Here is a 14236-nt window from a genome sequence, read left to right as displayed (position 1 = left end):
CTCATCCTGTGCCACATCCTCTTCCATCATCGCCCGAATTGTTTTTTCAAGGAGGCATAGAAGTGGGATAGTTAAGCTGAGAACGGCGTCATTGCCACTGGCCATGTTGGTGGAGTACTCAAAACAGCGCAACAAGGCACACAGGTCTCGCATGGAGGCCCAGTTATTGGTGGTGAAGTGGTGCTGTTCCGCAGAGCGACTCACGCGTGCGTGCTGCAGCTGAAACTCCACTATGGCCTGCTGCTGCTCGCACAGTCTTTCCAGCATGTGCAAGGTGGAGTTCCACCTTGTGGGCACGTCACATATGAGGTGGTGAGCGGGAAGGCCGAAGTTACGCTGCAGCGCTGCCAGGCGAGCAGCAGCAGGGTGAGAACGCCGAAAGTGCGCACAAACGGCCCGCACTTTCTGCAGCAGCTCTGACATATCGGGGTAGTTTTTAAGGAACCTCTGCACCACCAAATTCAGCACATGCGCCAGGCAAGGGATGTGCGTCAAACCGGCTAGGCCCAGAGCTGCTATGAGATTTCGCCCTTTATCGCACACCACCAGGCCGGGCTTGAGGCTCGCTGGCAGCAACCACTCATTTGTCTGCTGTTCCATGCTCCTCCACAACTCCTGCGCGGTGTGTGGTTTGTCCCCCAAACAGGCAAGTTGTAAAACTGCCTGCTGTCGTTTACCCCTGGCCGTGCTGAAGTTGGTGGTGAAGGTGTTACGCTGTCCGGATGAGGAGGCAGTAGAGGAAAAGGAAGCGGAGTAGGAGGAGTTAGGAACAGGAGGCAAACTGAAGCGCCCTGCAATCCTCGGTGGTGGAAGGACATGCGCCAAATTGCTATCCGCCTCAGGCCCATCCGCCACTGCATTTAACCAGTGTGCCGTTAGGGAGATATAACGCCCCTGACCGTGCTTACTGGTCCACGTATCGGTAGTTAGGTGGACCTTGGCACAGATGGCGTTGCGCAGTGCACACCTGATTTTTTCCCCCACTTGGTTGTGCAGGGAAGGGATGGCTTGCCTGAAAAAGTAGTGGCGGCTGGGCACGACGTACTGTGGGACAGCCACCGACATAAGGTTTTTAAAACTGTGCGTCTCCACCAGACGGAATGACAGCATTTCAAAGGCCAATAATTTTGAAATGCTGACATTCAGGGCCAGGGATCGCGGGTGGGTAGGGGGGTACTTCCTCTTCCTCTCAAGTGTTTGGGAGATGGAAAGCTGAACGCTTCCACGGGACATTGTGGAGATGGTTGTTGGTGACCCAGGTGGTGGTGTTGCTGACAGATCATCTGTTTGCGGGGTGGCAGGTGCCGGTATCACTACAGATGTGGCTGGAGCGGCCGAGACTGCAGCAGAAGAGGAAGCAGGATGAGCCAGAGACGTTTCTTGGTTTTGAAGGTGTGTACTCCACTGCAGCTCGTGCTTTGCACTTAGATGCCTGATCATGCAGGTTGTGCTCAGGTTGAGAAGGTTTATGCCTCGCTTCAAGCTCTGATTGCACAGGGTGCAAACCACTCGTGTCCTGTCATCAGCACATTTTCTAAAGAACTTCCACGCTAAAGAAATCCTTTGAGCTGACTTTGGTGCGCTCGTTCCCTTGCTGCGTTGGGCAGTAGCGGGCGTAGTGTCTAGGGCACGGCCGCTCCGCTTCTGCACCCTGCTCCCTCTTCTGCTGTGCTGGTGGCTCTGTGCGACCACCGCCTCTTCCTCCAAACTACTCAGGTCACCTGCATGACGTTCATTCCATGTGGGGTCGAGGACCTCATCGTCCTCCACATCATCTTCCACCCAGTCTTCACCCCTGCCCTCCTTGTCGGTCTCCACAATGCTGAACGCCGCAGCAGTTGGCACCTGCGTTTCGTCATCATCGGAGACGTGCTGCGATGATCCTTGCATGTACTCATCTTGAGAAATAAGTGGTTGGGTATCGCTGCACTCAATCTCTTCCACTTCTGGGGCAGGGCTAGGTGGATGGCCCTGGGAAACCCTGCTGACAGAGTCATCAAAAAGAAGAAGAGACTGCTGTATGGCTTGGGGCTCAGACTGCTTGCCTGATTTGCAAGGGGGTGAGGTGAAAGACGGTTGGACATCGGCTGCAGGTGCCAACTGTGACCTTTCTGCAGTAGACTGGGTGGGAGACAATGTGAAGGAACTGGAGGCACTGTCAGCAGCAAACCAATCTACTATCGCCTCCACTTGTTCTGGCCTCATCACTTCTAGGGGCGTATGATGCCCTACCAAATACTGATGCAGGTTCTGTCGCCTACTCACACTTGAGGAAGGTGTTTCACTTGTGCGTGTAGCTGGCACAGATCGACCACGTCCTCTCCTTGCAACAGGAGCTCTACCAGCAGCATCACGACCCAGGCCACAGCCCTTATTTGACGGTCTCCTCATATTTCTGTAATTTAAGATCTTGCCCTAGAAAGGTTTTTATTGAATAGCGGAATAGGAAATATGATCCAAAAAAGTGTATGTATCTCGCACGTACAAAACCACACTAGGCCCCAATTACTATTGTTTCTACCCCTAAAAGGATGGATGAGGAGTAGGAGGAGGAGTATGGAACAGACAGCACCCTCAAATCTTCAGAAGTATGAGATGAACCTCAAAAACTTGGAAAGGTGGATCTCACACGTACCGACACAGACTATCCCGCAATTCAATTGATCCTCAAAGGTTTTTATTGAATAGCGGAATAGGAAATATGATCAAAAAAAGTGTATGTATCTCGCACGTACACCACCACACTAGGCCACAATTACAATTGTTTGTACCCCTAAAAGGATGGTTGAGCAGTAGGAGGAGGAGTATGGAACAGGCAGCACCCTCAAATCTTCAGAAGTATGAGATGAACCCCAAAAACTTGGAAAGGTGGATCTCACACGTACCGACACAGACTATCACGCAATTTAATTGATCCCCAAAGGTTTTAATTGAATAGCGGAATAGAAAATATGATCAAAAAGAAAGTGTATGTATCTCACACGTACACCACCACACTAGGCCCCAATTACTATTGTTTGTACCCCTAAAAGGATGGTTGAGCAGTAGGAGGAGGAGTATGGAACAGGCAGCACCCTCAAATCTTCAGAAGTATGAGATGAACCCCAAAAACTTGGAAAGGTGGATATCACACGTACTGACACAGACTATCACGCAATTTAATTGATCCCCAAAGGTTTTAATTGATTAGCGGAATAGAAAATATGATCAAAAAGAAAGTGTATGTATCTCACACGTACACCACCACACTAGGCCCCAATTACTATTGTTTGTACCCCTAAAAGGATGGTTGAGGAGTAGGAGGAGGAGTATGGAACAGGCAACACCCTCAAATCTTCAGAAGTATGAGATGAACCCCAAAAACTTGGAAAGGTGGATCTCACACGTACCGACACAGACTATCACGCAATTTAATTGATCCCCAAAGGTTTTAATTGAATAGCGGAATAGAAAATATGATCAAAAAGAAAGTGTATGTATCTCACACGTACACCACCACACTAGGCCCCAATTACTATTGTTTGTACCCCTAAAAGGATGGTTGAGCAGTAGGAGGAGGAGTATGGAACAGGCAGCACCCTCAAATCTTCAGAAGTATGAGATTGTGTTCACTGTACCCCACAAAGATTGTGTTCACTGCACCCCACAAAGATTGTGTTCACTGCACCTCAAAAAGGATTTTGTTCACTGCACCCCACAAAGATTGTGTTCACTGCACCCTAAAAGGATTTTGTTCACTGCACCCCAAAAAGATTGTGTTCACTGTACCCCCCAAAGATTGTGTTCACTGCACCCCACAAAGATTCTGTTCCCTGTACCCCACAAAGATTGTGTTCACTGCACCCCATAAAGGATTTTGTTCACTGCACCCCAAAAAGATTGTGTTCACTGTACCCCAAAAAGGATGTTGTTCACTGCACCCCAAAAAGGATTTTGTTCACTGCACCCCAAAAAGATTGTGTTCACTGCACCCCACAAAGATTGTGTTCACTGCACCCCACAAAGGATTTTGTTCACTGCACCCCAAAAAGATTGTGTTCACTGTACCCCCCAAAGATTGTGTTCACTGCACCCCACAAAGGATTTTGTTCACTGCACCCCAAAAAGATTGTGTTCACTGTACCCCCCAAAGATTGTGTTCACTGCACCCCACAAAGATTCTGTTCACTGTACCCCACAAAGATTGTGTTCACTGCACCCCACAAAGGATTTTGTTCACTGCACCCCAAAAAGATTGTGTTCACTGCACCCCAAAAAGGATGTTGTTCACTGCACCCCAAAAAGGATTTTGTTCACTGCACCCCAAAAAGATTGTGTTCACTGCACCCCACAAAGATTGTGTTCACTGCACCCCACAAAGGATTTTGTTCACTGCACCCCAAAAAGATTGTGTTCACTGTACCCCCCAAAGATTGTGTTCACTGCACCCCACAAAGGATTTTGTTCACTGCACCCCAAAAAGATTGTGTTCACTGCACCCCAAAAAGGATTTTGTTCACTGCACCCCAAAAAGGATGTTGTTCACTGCACCCCAAAAAGGATTTTGTTCACTCCACCCCAAAAAGATTGTGTTCACTGCACCCCACAAAGATTGTGTTCACTCCACCCCAAAAAGATTGTGTTCACTGCACCCCAAAAAGGATTTTGTTCACTGCACCCCAAAAAGATTGTGTTCACTGCACCCCACAAAGATTGTGTTCACTGCACCCCAAAAAGGATGTTGTTCACTGCACCCCAAAAAGATTGTGTTCACTGCACCCCACAAAGATTGTGTTCACTGCACCCCACAAAGGATTTTGTTCACTGCACCCCAAAAAGATTGTGTTCACTGCACCCCAAAAAGGATGTTGTTCACTGCACCCCAAAAAGGATTTTGTTCACTGCACCCCAAAAAGATTTTGTTCACTGCACCCCAAAAAGGACGTTGTTCACTGCACCCCAAAAAGATTTTGTTCACTGCACCCCAAAAAGGACGTTGTTCACTGCACCCCAAAAAGATTGTGTTCACTGCAGCTCACACACAGAAAAATGGATGTGGATCACTGACACCTGCCTATCTCCTATCCCCCACCACACAGCAATATCGATTGTAGTTTGTAGAACACAGTTTCCCTAAAATTCAGCAGCAGCAGCCTCTCCCTAACAGGATTGAGAAGAGATCGTAGATCAGGATTGAGTGCAGAGTCACCCCACCCCCCACACAGCAATATCGATTGTACTTTGTAGAAGACACTGACCCTATAATTCAGCAGACTCTATCCCTAAAATGCCTACAACTCGCCCTGCCTAAACACTCCGACCTGTCCCTCAATTCTATCCGGACACAAATGTTTTTTTCCTGCCTGTCTTTCCCTAATCAGCAGCCAGCACGTTGATGTGTGCTCTGTCCCTGATCTAAGCAGCAGAATGAAGACGCTGCGGCTGCCTGGAACTTATAAAGACTTGGTCACATGCTTCAGACGGCCAATCACAGCTACTGAGACATTTGCAGGCATGGCTGGGATGGCTTAAGGCACACCAGTTAAACGATTGTTGATTGGCTGTTGAAAGCCCGCCATGAAAAGAGCGCCAAAGCATGCAAAACCCGGAAATAAAACGACCGAACACGGATTTTTACCCGAACATACAGTAAAGTATCTGTGTCCGTGTTCGGGTACAAAAAATCCAATTATTCGGTACGAACACGAATAATACAGTCCGTGTTCGCTCAACACTACTGCTGAAGCATAATGCTTGTTTAAAGTTTGTTTTTTTCCCCCTTTTTTTTTTTTTTTACTGCTTGACTTTAAGCTTGTGCTCTGCTGAAAAACAGGACATTTCTCCTTTGTGTGTCCAGTGTACAAATCTACAGCATGATTTACTCATGGAAGACATACATGCATTCTCCTGGTTTTTATCATCACAGACATGATGGAACTATATTTATTAAGTCTGTGTTTACCCCAGCAATGGATGACCTGAGAAAACACTGCACTTGTACTCTCCCCTCTGGGATGCTGGAAATTCATGGTCAGAATTAGGCAGTCCTGACAGAGACACCGCAGTGATTCTGTGGATCAGACATCACAGGGAAGCTGCCTTTTGTCTTTTGTGCAGACGCTGAGAAAGCCTTTCAAGGGATCTGCCTATGACATGATGTGAAATATGAATTTAATTCTTCTACTTCCAAGACAGCTGTTAATGGGGGCTTAAGGGCCGTAACCTCAACTGCTAAAATGTAGTATAAATAAAACAAGATCCTAAAACGTAGGCAGAGACTATACCTAGGTAGAGTATGAAATGAAGTACCTGCACCCCTTGGCCCTATGATGGGTGAGAGCTTGACTCCAAATTCGCACAACTTGGAATAACCTTGCTTGATGACATCATTACCGGCAGAAAAGAAGGTTGGTCATTGACCGGTGTGGTCAGCCTTGAGAAGTGTATCAGTCTGGCAAATACAACAATGCTGGCTAAAGGCTCCCATAATTGACTTGAATTTTGTCTGAATCCGGCAAATTGCCTGAAATTCAATCTATGAGTAAATCTACAAGTATCTCTAGGCTCGGCAAACATCAATTTTTAAATTCAACTGAGCCAGGTGGAGAATTATCGGCCAAACAGTGACTGCATCCTATCAGATGCAATCATTATTCTCTAGCGCCTGTGACGAAGTCGGAAGTGACGAAACACGTTGGGGTGTGGCTACACGGCAAACCGGACTGTCAGTCAGAGGACCATAGAATGGTTCCCAGAGTTTTGAGAGCCAGCATGGAGGTGGTGAGGACTCAGGAAAGCGTATCGATCCTACTGTTTATGTATTGTAGCGCTGTTGATGTGTATTCTATTTACCATTAGAGAAAAGGACAGGAGAGGATTAAGTCCATCTAGAGCAGGGATCCTCAAACTACGGCACTCCAGCTGTTGTGGAACTACACATCCCATGAGGCATTGTAAAACTCTGACATTCACAGACATGACTAAGCATGATGGGAATTGTAGTTCCTGAGCAGCTGGAGGGCCGTAGTTTGAAGACCCCTGATCTAGAGGATTCAAGTGACGTTTGGTCTATCGGCGCTTATGCCCAACCATAGCATAAATATGTGGTGAGTGATGGGAGCGGTAGTGGATGTCACACAGCGGTGGTGGTTTGTGGTGATTTAAGTTATCCTCCATTCACGGGACTCACACCTACCTGAGGACACTGAATTAAGATATTGCCATTGTTCAAATTAATACATTTTGTGGGACTGTGCACCGATCACAAATGTTATTATTTTTGGACTTTTATTTCATTTTGGATTTTGTTATAGTATTCTGGGCTTTAGAGTACTTTAGTTTAAGTATTATTCACCTACATTTTGCGCTGCTAGTGTTTTTTCACATATTTTGTGTGGTTTTCACTATTGATATATATCATTATTTGCTAGCGCAAGCGCAATAGACGATGAGACCACCTCTTCCAAAGGTTCAGGGCACAGTACACGTAAAGTGAACGATCACCTTGTAAAACAACCCATTCAGTATAAAATTGAAATGAAAAGCAAAATATTTATGTATAGATATAAAAAAAAAACTTATAAATACCTTTTTTTTTTTTATCTGTGATCACATTCCCTCTGTTCTAAGCTGCATAAGAACTGGGGGAGGAGGAGAAGCAGCAGCACACTGAACTTCCTAGTGAATGGCTGTACAGCGGGGGCGTATCAGGACAAGTCTGATTATTGGAGGAGAGCAGACTGAGTTCCCAGCATAGCTAGAGAACAGGCCACAGTGTGCTCTCCTGCTTAGTGTGGTCAGTTTTTTTCACAGGAAAGCAGAGGGACTGGCAGAAACACCAGGGATTTCACACAAAGGAAGAACAGGATACTTTTTCCTACAAGTACATGGTACAGCAGGCACACATCGGAATATGAAATGCTGTGGTAACAAACACTTTAAAGCAGAGCTCCACCCAAAAAGGAAAGCTCCGCCTTTTTGCTTCCTCCCCCCTCTGTTGCTACATTGGGGGGGGGGGGGGAACAGATCCCTTTCAAAACCAGGTACCCACTCCCACTTCCAAGTAAGATTGCCGCAATCATTGTGCAGCAATCAGTGCAATTTGCAGCCTCCTCCTGACTTTTATTTATTTTTCCCCAGGCTGGAACTCTTTAACTGTTCCCTGGCATTGGTTGGAGCACTCTCACTACATACATGAATCAGATCAAAGGGATGAACCGTGATAGGGTATGGTTACACTGCTAGTGTATATGGCTCCTAAGATTCAATTTGGAACCTGAGATTAAAGTCAGATTTCTGAGATATAAATTCAGAATTTAAATTTTAAAGTAAAACGATAGGCAAACGTTTTTTTTTGTTTTTTTTTTTTTCATTTTGGATAGAGCAAGGAAATCCATGTGAATTAAGGGAATTCCTTGGGACCCCCAGGTCATCAGAAATAGTGTTCTCATTGGAAGATTTCCCCTCTGTTACTTTTCTGGAGAAAACCCAAAATTTGGGATTCTCTTTTACTTTCAGTGATAATGGTACACGGGACAAATAGCGAGGGTGAATCTCCTTAAAGGATAAGTTCACTTTTTTGGAAAAAAATAATAAATGCACATCTTTTTGCAGGTAAAAAATGTTGGGGCCTATAAAGTATTGCACCAGCGATCAGCCGATTGCTCGTGCCATGCAGCTCTCCAGCAGATCTGCCAGTGTATCTGCTTGTCCATACATCCTGTACGGGTAAGCAAATACAATCTGACAGGAAGCATGAATGAACTACCACAACGCTCCACAGGGCCGTAATAGTTCATTGAAGACTACAAGCCGACAGCCATAAAGGCTGCTAGACCTTGTCATTTGCCATGCCCAAAGCCCTGCCAATCTTTGACGTGTTTGAAGCCCCGCTCGGCTACGTTTTTTTTTTTTAAATTGTGACAGCTAGCGGGGAGGAAGAAGAACCCCACTAGCTGTCACAGCGGGATCGGGGAGGTGCGGGGGGGGGGGGGGGGGAGGCCCGTTCATAATATGGTACATGTTACACCCTGAATATTGGTGTAACATAACATGTTGCAAAAGATGAACTTATTCCATTCACACTTGTGTGACTTTTCGTGCAACTTTGGACATTAAAGTTGTAGGACAAGTCCTTCACCTTGTTTTCCAATGATAACCATTCATATATGCACGACTTAAAGTTGCAGCGACTTCAAGGTAGTTCATGCACTACATTGTTACGACTTTCATGCAACTTGAGACCTCAATGTTAACCCTCACAAGTTGCATGAAAGTCGTACCTGATTGTTATACAATGCAACTTGTGTGCAACAGTTGTCCATTATCACTGGTGAACGCCAAAGTCGTATCCAAGTTGGACCCATCCAAAGTTGGGTCAAAGTTGCACTTCTAAATTGCGCAACTTTGGAGTCGTAACACGTGTGAATGGAGCCTTAACTGGGGCACAGACAGGTGTTCTAAATCAGCCTTTTTCAACCAGGGTGCCTTGAGGTTTCTTCCGGGGGGGCCTTGGCAAAATGCCTAAAAAATGCCCAAAATTGTATACAAACCAGCAGGGAGGTCAAGCCTGCCTTTTAGTTCCACAAAGCCACAGGTTTTTATTGTGCACTATTTCAACCTTCCAGCCACCGCCACCCTAACAATCAGTGATGTCATCAGTGTTGAGAAGAAGGGTGTTAATCACCTGCACAGAATCCTTGTTTGAACCTCCCCTGCCCCATCTCCATCAGCACTGGGGTCACATTAGCTGAGTGAGGGAAAGAAACTGAGGGAGAAGAGAAACACTGGAATACTAGTCGGTACCAGTGTGCAAACGTGAATTATCACCTCTAATATTGGATGTCCTACATGTGTCCAGGCTGACGCATTATGTAAAACTTTTAGAATAGTTTTTTACATTTTAGAATGGGGTGCTTTGAGACTGTCCATAATTTTAAAGGGTGCCTTGATTGAATGAAGGTTGAGAAACACTGTTCTAAACCTTCTCCCCTCTATCCAAAACTAAGAAAATTGTTTTGCCTATAATTATACTTTAACCACTTAAGCCCCGGAAGATTTTACCCCCTTCCTGACCAGGGCCTATTTTGCGATTCGGCACTGTGTGACTTTAATGGACTATTGCGCGGTCGTGCGACGCTGTACCTAAACGAATTTGACGTCCTTTTTTTCCCACAAACAGAGCTTTCTTTTGGTGGTATTTGATCACCTGTGCAATTTTTTGATCATGCGCTATAAACAAAAAATAGCATAAATTTTGCAAAAATAACAATATTTTTCACATTTTTTTATATGAAATTCCCCCCCAAAAAATGTAAAAATCAAACTTTTTTAACATTTTCGGCCAATTTGTTTTATGCTACATATATTTGGTAAAAAAAAATCGCAAAAAGCGTATTTTGATTGGTTTGCGCAAAAGTTATCGCGTTTACTAACAAAGGGAAAGATTTTTGTCATTTTTTTTTTTTTTTTTTTAACGCGTAATGGCGGCGATCTGCGATTTTTTTTGCGCTACTGCGACATTGCTGCGGACAGATCGGACCCTTGACTGACATTTTTGACACTTTTGGGGTTACCAGTGACATTTCTACAGTAATCAGTGCTATACATATGCACTGTTACTGTAAAATTACACTGGCAGTGAAGGGGTTAACTTTTTTTTGAGAGGGAGGGGTGGTGTGTGTCCCTAGGGGCGTGATTCTAACTGTGATTGGCTGTGGCTTGAGCTGTAGAAACAGTGATCAACGGTCCTACATAGTAGAACCGTATGATCACTGTTTCTACACAGGGGAGAATGACAGGCGGCTTGTTTACACTAGCCGCCTGCTTTTCTCCCTCTGCAGCGACGATTGCCGAGTGACCGGCGGACCCGATGTCACACGCGCAGGGGGGTCCGTGACCACGCGGGAGCGGGAGCGCGCCTCCGGGGGCGCGCGCTCGCTCCCTAGACCCTCACAGGCTAGCGACGTAGATCTACGTCACTCTGCCTGTGAGGGGCTGACTGCCGACGTAGATAGTCGTGCGGCAGTCGGCAAGTGGTTAAAGTCAAAACTCTGAGTTTGAAAGTTAGAATTCTGAGAAGTGATTTCAAAGGGATGTTTTTCTTACCTGCCCTGTGCAATGGTTTTGCAAAGAGCAGCCCTGGTCCTTCTCTTCTGTGGTCCCCTGCTGGCGCTCCTGGCTCCTCCTCTTCTTGGTGTGCCACCATAAGAAGCCGCCTCCCATTGTGGAACAGCTCGATCCCAAGCTACGCTGCCTACGCTCATAGACACAGAGTGGCTTGGCCCTGCCCCCTGCTCCCTTGCCACATGATTTGATTGACAGCAGCAGAAGCCAATGGCTCCTGCTGCTATTAATCTGCCCTGTGAGGAGGGAGAGAGCAGAGAGAGCTGCTGCTTAAGGGCACAGCACTGTATCAAGATGGGGCTCAGGTAAGTATAAGGGGGAGCTAATAGGGGGAGCTGCACACGGAAAGTTTTTATTTAATATAATGCAGAGAATGCCTTCTGCCTTTAGAACCACTTTTCGGATTTTATTATCTCAGAATTCTGACTTAATGAAAAGACAGAATTCTAAGTTTCAAAGTCAGAATTCTGTGGTTAGAAATCAGAGTTCTGAGATAAAAAATCAGAATTCAGAATTTAGAGTCAGAATTGAGAGTTTTAAAGTTAGCAGACTTAAGCCTAGTACACACGGGCCGAATGTCGGGTGTCATCGGCCGGTGCAATAAAAACCGACTGACATTTGGCCTGTGTGTTTGGCAGCTGGGAACGGCCGGCTACTGTCAGAAGAGCATGCTGGAACACCAGTAGCCGTCTGGCTCCCGATGGCAGAGAGCGCTGACCCGAATGTTCTGGTGGGGAGGGGGGGGCTTCTCTGTCAGAACACAATAGAACAGCAGGGAAGATTGCTGTACTAACATTGGATTGTTAGTACAGTGGCTCCAACCGGAGCAGTCCGTTTTTTCCGTTCAACCTGCTGGTTTGAACAAACAAAAACGTAGTGGTGTGTACCAGGCTTTACTGTTAGACGAACCCAGCCCCTTTCACCACTCACAGGCCAATCTGTAATTTTCTCCTCCGGCAAAAAGCAGGGTGCCAAAGCTCTCTATTGCAATTCCCCACTTAAAGTGGAGTTCCAGTCCCCCGAGTCAGTTTTTTTTTTTAAATACTGCGCTGTGTTTTGGTCCACTTTATCTGCAACATTTAGATAGTATATATTGAGTCGTTCTTTTAATCTATGTTTAAATAAAGTAAAACTACCTGGATCTCAAAAGCTGTCAGGGTCCATGTCCATTGAGCGCATCTGAAGCCCTCTTGTATCTATTTCTGGGATTCGGTGCAGCTGGCTACCCAGCATGCACCTCCCGACCTCGCGCCTGCGCAGTAATGTCACCGCGCGGCGCTCCTTCCTCCTGACACATTGCCATAGCAACAGTCTGGAAATAACGCGAGATTTCATCACTAGACAATTCGCAAGGACTCCTGGGATACATGATGCTGCTATCCCAGGAACCCTTGTGAGTCGCCTAGTGACGTAATTGCCTAGGCAGCCGCAGCCGGCAGTGCTGCCGAAAAAAGGAAAAAAAAAGTTATTTACTTGCAAAAAAAAAAAAGCTGCCATTTGTAAAAGCATTCGCAATGCTGTTACCATACGTTGTAACAATAAAAAATGGGTGGAACTCCGCTTTAAGAAGCATTATTAAAAGTTAGAATTTTCATTTCATACATTTCATTTAGGATAGTCCCAGGGCTCTAACATATATCTGAGCAGGCTTCAAGGATAAGTAAAAATAACAGATAAGTGCAAAAAGTGTCAATAACCTAAACCCATAAACGTTTCTTATTATTATCAAGGGTTAAATAATCCCCAAATCCATCCATGCTAATCTCTGCTGTATTTCTGAGGCTCCCCTGACAATAGACATAGAACAGATGTATCTGGGGGGGATTTCCCTGGAGCACAGCCTTTGTGAGGAGGTGCCGTCTTTGCTGAGTAGTATACTTAGCCTGACGGAAGAGGGGAGATAACAATAAGTAGACTCCAGTATACTATACAAAGCACTTAATGCTGATTTACACATTAGGAGACAAATGCTGTGGCTTAACTCAATGTAAAATTTGTGGATGGCAGGGCAGTGACAAATGAGATTTACTTAGCAGCTATGACTTTATTCGTCTGGGAAAACTTTGAGGCCCCCTCCATTTTATCTTGTTCCATTGAGGTGCATTGTGTTTAGGCAGCCTATTCATTTTAAAGGAAGAAAAAATTTGGAAAACCACACCTTCACTTTTTTTTTTTATAACGCATCAAATCGCAATGCACAGCATGCTCCATTGCAGTTCAGTCCATCAGAAACTGCTGCACTTGGTTGATGGCATCCATTCTAAATTAATGCAACAAAATGCACGGTGCGCTGCCAAACATTATGCTAATGCATAATAAAATGGGCATTTTATCGGTAGTGTGAAACCAGCCTCAGGTGGCCAAATAAACACACTAGTTGTGCTGTTACACCAATATGTAAGATCTAATATAATCCATAGTTGTGGTAACGTCTATATATCTGGTCATTATACTGCCATCTTGTGGTTATTTTGGTTGTTGCACTTACCATTCTGTTTTTCCCTTCAGTGTTCCTTCCTGTCCCCTCCCATTTATGATGTATTTCCTGTTCCTGCCTCTTTATGCTTGTGGGAATAGAGATGGTCACATCTTTCTAGGCCTTTCATACAATCTGCTCGCATCCGGGAACACATTACCATGTTTTCACCAGCAGATTCGATCTTCCATCATCTGCCAGATTTTGTTGTCTGCTATACCTACTGCTTGCAATAAAACCTATGGGGATGAAAAGAAACGGTGTCTGGTGAGTTCAGCTATCTGATAATGATTTTCCGCGGTGATTGCATCTGCATATACAGGCCAGGAATAGGTCTCAGCAAGTGATAAGTCACTATTACAACAATTGGAGTCAGAATACTAGTATTAATAGCACTACCAGACATTTCATCCTTTTTTTTTTTCTTTAACTCTCATTGAATTTGATAAGGATGATGTTATCATTACACTGTTTCCGAGATCCTTTCATCAGTTCTTAAGGCCTATAGATAATGTGTCAGTGCATTTAATAGGTAGAACTACCCGTAGTTCAGCATTGGGTCATAATATGTGTACAGGGAGCATCACTAAAAACAGGGGAGTAGCCGTTTGTATATGGGAGAATACAAAATAACGGTTAAACCAATAAACGTAATAG

The sequence above is a fragment of the Pelophylax lessonae genome (genome assembly GCF_965119305.1).
Source record: "Pelophylax lessonae genome assembly, chromosome: 1".
Lineage (NCBI taxonomy): Eukaryota > Metazoa > Chordata > Amphibia > Anura > Ranidae > Pelophylax > Pelophylax lessonae.
The sequence above is the reverse complement of the archived record's forward strand: the minus strand, read 5'-3'. Positions refer to the sequence as shown.